Source organism: Onychostoma macrolepis, unplaced genomic scaffold (assembly GCF_012432095.1).
Source record: "Onychostoma macrolepis isolate SWU-2019 unplaced genomic scaffold, ASM1243209v1 Scaffold106, whole genome shotgun sequence".
Taxonomy (NCBI): Eukaryota; Metazoa; Chordata; class Actinopteri; order Cypriniformes; family Cyprinidae; genus Onychostoma; species Onychostoma macrolepis.
Window position 1 is genome coordinate 1 of NW_026704605.1, and position 8,653 is coordinate 8,653.

An 8,653-nucleotide genomic window follows, 5' to 3' on the forward strand; every position below is an offset into this window, starting at 1 on the left:
TATATAAATAACCATTTGATGCATATCTCATGTTTTTAAAACAGTAAAATAGCATTTATTTGACCTAAATTTAGGATTCATCAGCCAGCTGAATATCTAGGTAGCGCGGTGAATGTTTATATGGTTAATATGGTTGGGCCATCCACCATGATTCCTGTTTGACAACAAAGCACTTGAACGCGATAAACTCATAATTACAACTTCAGAAGTGGAAAAAGGAAGTTCCGTGAAGCACGTGAAGGCAGCACAAACACATGACCTTGTCATTTGTCTCATTTTAAATTCAAATCAGTTAGTCTTGAATGTAGACCAGCATCCAAATTCATTAATGTTCTTTAGTTGTATAAAAACTCATTATTGTTCTAAGCCAGGGGTGTCAAACTCAGTTCCTGGAGGGCCACAGCCCTAGAGTTTAGATTTAACCTTAATCAAACACATCTGGGGCCTGTACCATGATGGTAGTTTAACAAATTCAGAGTTACAGAATTAGTTTTGAGTTGACAAAACCAAACCACTCCAGTCTTTGTTGGTACCATGATGCTGATCATCAACTTTCTTTGTCAACTCAGGCTTTGATCCTGAGTTTGTGGAGAGCGTGCACATGTGTGACATCAGTGTCTAGCAGCCAATCACATGCCTCACAACACAGAGCAAGTGTGATTCACTTCTCGCGACAGAGCCAGCAAGATCCAAAACTGTTTTGCTAAAGGTTAAGATATTGAAGAATATGAGGAATTTAAAGGGGTGGTTGACTGTTTTTTTTTTCTAGGCTTGATTGTGTTTATGGGGTGCAGTCAAACATGTGTTCATGCTTCGTTTTTAAAAACACATTATTTTTCACATAATTTACCTTTATTCTACACCGCTCTGTCCCTTCTCTGATAAACGCTCCGATCCTGGTTTTATGAAGCCCCTCCCTCAGAAATACGTGATGGGCTCAGATTGGTTAGCTGGTCCAGTGTGTTGTAAACCGTCTCTAGTGCGCGTCTAAACGTCCCGCCCCTCACCTCAGCGGCATGTGCTCCGTTTGTATTGTAAACAATGGCGTCGTCAATATTGCTTATCAATTTGAGCCCGATTGAGACCCAGAGAATATTAATGAAAAGGATTGCGCAGAACCTGTGCAAGCACGGCTCTTAATGGTATGTTTTTTGTTTGTTTGCTGTTGGTTCGTACTTTTAGATACGCTGTTATTTGTAAGTGCTACTGCTTTGGTTTATCCTGATTGAAGCTTTAATACAGCACAGCAACCGCACGTGTGTCCATGTATAACGCTTCTCATAGCTATGTGAAAATAAGTGTATAATTGGAACAGTTTTTTGGAGCTGATCTCACCATCTGAATGAGAGAGAGAGAGAGAGATGCAGAGCAGGGGGATGCGAGGAACAGTATTAAGAACTGCTGCTTTAGAACATATGATTTTGAAACTTGTGAATCCATTAGAATCGTTAGAAGACAGAATCGCGATTCATACATGAATAGATTTTTACGTGCACCCCTAGTTTTCTCTTCCTCTTCTCTAAAGCAGCGGAGCTTGGCCTCGCCCTCTTTGCTGCATGTTCCCGAGGGCGGGTTTATCTTGGTTCGTGACATAACGGACCTGGGAAGTAACTCGTTGTAGTTCCTACGAGCCGTTTTTGTAGGCATTAAATCTCCGTTTGCATTGAACTTTCAGCGCTGCAACTTTGCAGATATTGTTTATGCTCAAACAGCAACATTACACACTAACTAACGTTAAAAACAGTGAAATCACAATCAACCACCCCTTTAAATGCATTTACACTGAAGAAAGTACTTGTCCATGAAAGAGGACAAATAAAAGACATTATCTTGCTTTATCAGTGCAGTCACAAGTGAAACTTGTGAAGTTAGTTTATAGTTATATTTATAGAGAGAATGTATATTATTATAATATTATTATATTATTATAATAATATATTAATACATAATATAGATATATATATATTAGTTTATATAGAGAAACTGGGGGAGTTACTTTTTTTGCGTCAGACATCAATTTCAGTTTGAGATCTCTAACTCAGAACAAAACCTGCCCTGGAGCAGGTTAGCTGTGGAGTGTAAGTTACTATGGCGATGAATGCTGCTAAAAGCCAAGCTACTTTCATGGAACCTAAAACCCAGGATTGGTGCAAACTAAACTGAATCTTACCTGGCTAGCCAGTTAATCCGGCTTCATGGTACAGGCCCCTGATCCAGCTAATCAAGTCCTTCTGGCTATTTGAAAACTACATGGGATGTGTGTTGGAGCAGGGTTGGAACTAAACCGATGTGCGTTATTATCGGCAGTCACTTCCCATCAGGCTTTTAATGTTGTGAGAGTATTGACATCATAGCAAGTCAGAGAGCATTTCTAACTGTCATGATCCCTGGTGATCAGTTCTGCTTATCTCAAACAATGTCATGATCTACTGGTTGAGATCAAGAAAGTTAAAGGAACGTGTTTTTGGTCTGTTTCTGCAGTTGGTGCTTCATCTGTGTGTTTGCTGTTCTGATAAATAAAGGTAAGTACAAACCAAACTACATTTGAAAGTTAAATTTATGCTACATGTATAAATGTCAGACTGTGTTTTTACAATTAAAGGTTGTGTGATTTCAGTGTGTCTGCAGGTCACAGTAGAGGCTGTTATTGGAGGTTCTGTTGTCCTGCCGTGTTCTTCAACTGAACACCATCTTAAACTTCAAGACATTAGTGTGTTTTGGAGACACAATGGCAGTGAGACTATTTATGATTTAATTAAGGGTAATGATTCAGTAGCAGAACAGAACCCACGGTACAAGAACAGAGCTAAAACTTTCCCTGACGAGTATCTGAGAGGAAACTTTTCCATCAAGCTCATAAATCTTCAACACACTGATGCAGGAGAGTTCAGCTGCTTCATCATACACTCATCTGATTCAAAACAGGAGACTGTATGGCTGCTCATTAACGGTGTGTAAAAATAGTTTATTTATGTTTGAAGTTTTAAAGGTGTAGTATGTAATATTGACAGCTAGCGGTTGAAATGCGTAGTTCAGTCCAAATTAAAAATATTAGAGAAAGTGATTTTTCCCACCCCCTCCTTCTCAGACTTGACGCTCATGTGGTTTGCCAGATTGGGGACACATTACAGGAATGAGTGCAATTATAAAGGAAACAAGCCTTAAACTGTATGTTGATGTCAAAGAGCTGTGTGGTCAAAGAGCTTTTAGATGGATGCAGAGGCATTGTAGATCGGTTAGAATCTGCCGTCTCTGACCCTGTTCATTTACTCGCTTCTATGGCTGCCATATGATTTGTTTTCCACCAACTGTCAACGTGGGGTGTCGAAATACTATGGCGGTGGCGTGACTCTTTCCACTAAGTGCAAATAGTGATATACTGTACAGTGCTGCTTGAAAGTTTGTGAACCCTTTGAAATGTCCTATATCTCTGCATAAAAATAACCCAAAACATCATCAGATTTTCATACAAGTCCTGAAAGAAGAGAACCCAATCAAACAAATGAGATGAAAATATACACTTTGTCATTTATTTATTCAGGAAAATGATCTGATATTACATATTAGTGAGTGGCAAATGTTTGTGAATATCTTGGAATAGCAGTTAATTTGAAGGTGAAATTAGAGTGTATCTGTTCAGAGGTGTTTTCATTCAGTGGAATGACTATCAGGTGTCAGTGTGTACCCTGTTTTATTTATAGAACAGGGGTCTATCAAAGTCTGATCATGTTTGTAGAAGTGAATCATGGCATGGACAAAGGAGATCTCTGAGGACCTCAGAAAAGAGTTGCTGTTGCTCATCAGGCTGGAAAAGGTTACAAAACCATCTCTAATGAGTTTGGACTCCACAAATCCAGTCACACAGATTGTGTACAAATGAAGGAAAGTCAAGACCACTGTTACTCTCCCCAGAAGTGGTCGACCAACAAAGATCACTCCAAAAGTCCATGAGGTAGCAAAGGACTCCAGTGTAACTTCTAAGCAACTAAAGGTTATTTACATTTACATTTATGCATTTAGCAGACGCTTTTATCCAAAGCGACTTACATTGCATTCAAGTTACAGTTTTTACATTTTATCAGCTCTTGCTTTCCCTGGGAATCGAACCCATGATCTTGGCGTTGCTAGCGCCATGCTCTACTATTTGAGCTACAGGAAAGCCTTAGTAGAGCATGGCGCTAGCAACGCCAAGATCATGGGTTATTGGCTAATGTTAATGTTCATGAGTCCACCATCAGGAGAACACTGAACAACCATTGTGTGCATGGCACAAGGAGAAAACCACTGCTCTCAAAAAACGCTAAAACACTGCTGCCCGTCTGCAGTTTGGTAAAGATCACGTGGGCAACCCATAGAGTTACTGGAGAAATATTTTGTGGACAGATGAGACTGTTTTGGTTTAAATGAGAAGCATTATGTTTGGAGAAAAGAACACACTGCATTCCAGCATAAGAACCTGATCCCATCTGTGAAACCTGGTGGTGGTAGTATCAAGGGCTGAAATTCCTACAAGCTGCTGTGCAGGACTGATCAGCAGTTACAAGAAAAAAGAAGAAAAAAGCAGAAAGCAAAGATTCACATACTTTTGCCACTCACAGATATGCAACACTGGTTCATTTTTCTCAGTTAATAAATTAAAAAGCATATATTTTTGTCTCCTTTGATTGGATTACAGTAAATTCTATTCACACTAAAATGGCAGTATTCATTTAGCAGTAGGCTGTGTGACAAGCCTATGCCAACAAGACAGGCTATCTGCACAGTGTACAGACACTCCTAAATACTGTTGGGTAAACTGGCAGTGGGCGGAGTCACACAGACCAAAACAAAAACAGACATTCCGACACGGAACGTGCATTTCAAAGTAGAATAACTGGCTGTAGCTTTGTTTTTTCAGAGAAACAAGTATGTGAACTTAGCATGTTTCCTAATTATCTGCAAACATAATTTTTATGATTTAGTAGTCAGTCAGAAAAATTACATGCAGCACCTTTAAAATAAAAACAGCCTGGGTTCCATTCTGATTGCTGCTGTATACAGTATTATTAATTATAGACACATCTGTTGTTTTTATCACAGTGCAGTAATGTTGTTTTTCCCCGGAACTTTTGTTGCAGAATCAATAGTAGAAAAAGGAAGCAATTCTACTGATCAAGCAAACCAAGAACCAGAAACAAATGCACACCAATGGTATATATCAATCATCTGTGTTTGCATTCTTTTAATCATTGTGTCTGTAATCTGTGTCATACTTCGCATGAGAAAAAGACCTCAAGCTCCCATATAGAAGGCACTGTGGCAAACAGAAGGGCAGCTGCACACAGCAAGTGTCAACAGCATCTGAGCAGCCTGTATTTTCCAGCACCCATGTTAACAAATAAGTGTTCACATCAGAAGCATGAGCAGCATGTTACTCGTATTCTCTCACCTCATATAGTCTTGTTACAATGTTGCTGACAGAAATCAGTGTGCACTGCTTATTCTTATTGTATAATAGAATGATATCTTGAAACACTGAAACGGGAACAATTTTGCTGTCAATATTCTGTAGCGCAAGTGTTTTGCCAGAATAAATACATTTAGTATTCTTTATGTATTTCTTATTTGTTAATATTGGAACTGCACTTCATTTAAAAACAACTCTGATTTATTAATTCCTGATAATGCATCAGCCAATTTAATGAATTCTGTTTCAATCTGTTCATGCTCATGATTGAGACTGTTACACAGCTCTGTAGACTGTTGTCAGAAGATTAAAATTATTTAGTGTAGTTGCTGTGCTACGATATGCTCTACTAAAAAGGAAGACTCTTTATTTGGCCAATTTTACTGAGTCATATACCAGGAGAGGAAAGTTTTCTTGTGAATTTTAAAGATTGATTGTTAAACAATTTAATCTTTTTCTTTTGCAAGTTTCATAGCAAGAATTATGAAAACTGCATTTATTATTACGCTGCTCTCGAACCTTGCATATCTTCCGAATAATAATCATAACATGTAAAAGATTTTAGTTTCTTAAACATGAACACAACGCTGTAATAGATCACATTCTTTTATTTTGTTGGGCACATTTCTAATATTAATACTAATAGATATTGTTACTTTGCCAGATTTGATTTCAGATGAAAACTTTTTGTTTTCAGACATTTGTAAAGCATTTTATTCTTTTACACATTTATTTATTTTCATATACATGTATGTATGTATTGATGGAGTTTTTCAAAATCACAGTGAAGGATAAAGCGACTTGTCTAGATAGGATGTCATTTCTAAGAATATGTGCAGTATATGTTTTGTCAACTAAAAGAACAGGAACTAAAGAATTTGCTTTCTAAACATGTGAGACTCTTGTCTGGTTTATTCTACTTCTCTTTATGTTGATGTTCAGATTTACATTACATTACAAAAACTGTAGTTGTGAAAAGACAGTCTTAATTTTCTCAGATTTCTTGCGGTTATACAATTTGATGCAACAGAGATATGCTGTATAAAATTCAATTTATCACTATAACTGAGCTAAGAACAATATCATTTTGGTTTGTAAATTCTTTTATTGTGATGTAATTATAATTAATAAAATAATTAAGTGCCGCCCTACAAGAAAGATCTTACAGTTTTATTTCTGATGACAATTCATGTGATCTAAAAACTGAACATTTATATAATTTGTTTAGTAATGTGAATAGAGAAATATATAAAATAATCTCTGTTATCACTACATTATATATATTAAAGAAGTGTTGGATGTTACTTAATCTCAATCTATTGAAAAGGGCAGCATTGAATGAGTAAATGTGCTCAGACTTACATGAGTATCTCAGTGAAGCTTCCTTTCTCATCTGGAAAAATACTGTATTTTGGATCCTGATCCTCAAGTGGATAATTTCTCTGAACAATGTTTTATATATTCTTGCTGTCGCTCAATACACCGTCATAACTTGACTTCAGGTTATTGCTACTGTGCAGGCAGCACAAGAATGCAGGTTTTCCTGTTACAGCCTCATTCATAAATTGCAGCAAAACCGAAAGGAAAAGATTGGGAACTGAGAGAGAGAGAAAAACAAACAAAAAAAGGCATGTATTTGCCTTTCAAATTTTGTTTATTAACTAAGATATATAAAATATATTATATATTATAATAATACTATATATATTTAACTATAACTAGTTTATTAGATATTAAAAATATAACTTTTCCCTCAGTCTGTGTTAATGGTGGGGATTTTTCCAATATTTCAGTGCAGGTTACATTGTTACGCCAGTAGGTGGCAGCAAGGGACCATCTTTATGAGTGGGTGAGTCTGTCAGTCAGTCTCTGACACCAGTAATGTGAAACTTTAAATTTAGCTCGAAATAGCGTATTCTGTTCTTCCTTGTTGTGACGTACAGTAAAATGGCTTCTTAAACAAAAACTGTCCCAGTGTTCATATTATCCTTCCTAAGTAGTACAGAATCAGGGGCGGACTGGCCATCTGGACGTTCTGGAGAAGTCCGGTCGATGGCCGTCGGGCTGGCTGGTTCATCAACGAAAAAGTGTCAGATTAAGTGATGTTGACGGCCGACAAAAGGGGGCGCTAATGCAATCTATTTTTGTTTATAATAAACCGAAACTGATGCGAAGGAGAGTTTGGGCTCGTGATGGCAAGCAAAAAAACGTGAAGATAAAGGCGGTTGGGAGAAACTAAAAGGGGGGAAAAAACCCCAGTTAAGTCAGGTTATTTTTGCCCGCCTCTCTCACTATACACAGCATATAGCCTGTAGCTATTATATAGCCTACTGCTATTTGTCACTCGCATTGTCTGGCATGATGAATATTCCATTCATTCATAAAGAGACAGCAGCGATTCTACAACGGTTACACTTGAGAGATATTGAGTTAAAAAATAGAGTAAATGAAGTAGCCTGTAAGGTGACTGCTCCAATTAACGCACGCACACACACACACACACACACACACACACATGAAAACTCAAATTGAAGAATGTAGTTTCAGGTTTCTAGATTTTATGTTTATCATTATGTCATATACATTTTTGCTTTTTGCTCTTTTTATGTAGGCTAGATTTCAAGTATTTAAGTTCAACAATAGAACCATCAATATAATTTGTAATGGTTTTACTGGTTTTAATGGAAATTGTAATGGACCCTATTGGTCCAGGGCTGTTTTTTACTCCCAGTCCGTCCCTGTATATAATAGTGTGTCCCAAAGCAGAGTATGGTGAAAAGAGTAAGTGAAAAGTCCCGGATATTATTCTATTTCAGGCAGAGTTTTGAAGTGTGGATCCGTGCACACACTAATGGCTAATATTGGCCACAATCCATTGCGCTTTGGCAAAGGATTCTGTTCAGAACTACAAACACGAATAAAAAACTACAAACATGGCGGATGTGTACACCCTACAATTAAGTAGAGAGTTTTAGATAAAGGGTTTGAGTTGCTAAAATAAACATTTAACCAGGTAATATATATATATATATATATATATATATATATATATATATTTAATGTTGTCAGTGTTATATTTCACCTGCAATAACTATGTGAACTTTTATTAAAATATGAGCAGAGTTCAACATGCTACTTCTTTTCTCTCCAATACGGTAGGAAGTTAAATGAAATGAAATGTTAACTGTGACAAGATGATTGTCAGGC

At 37.1% G+C, this 8,653-nt stretch overlaps 1 long non-coding RNA gene across 1 annotated transcript; it reads left to right on the forward strand.

Moving 5' to 3' along the window:
* Nucleotides 1-144: 144 nt before the first annotated feature.
* On the forward strand, nt 145-6,587 carry LOC131535029 (uncharacterized). Its single transcript, XR_009269491.1, has 3 exons — nt 145-2,522; nt 2,618-2,950; nt 5,118-6,587. It is a non-coding gene; the product is annotated as an uncharacterized LOC131535029 (long non-coding RNA).
* Nucleotides 6,588-8,653: the final 2,066 nt, after the last annotated feature.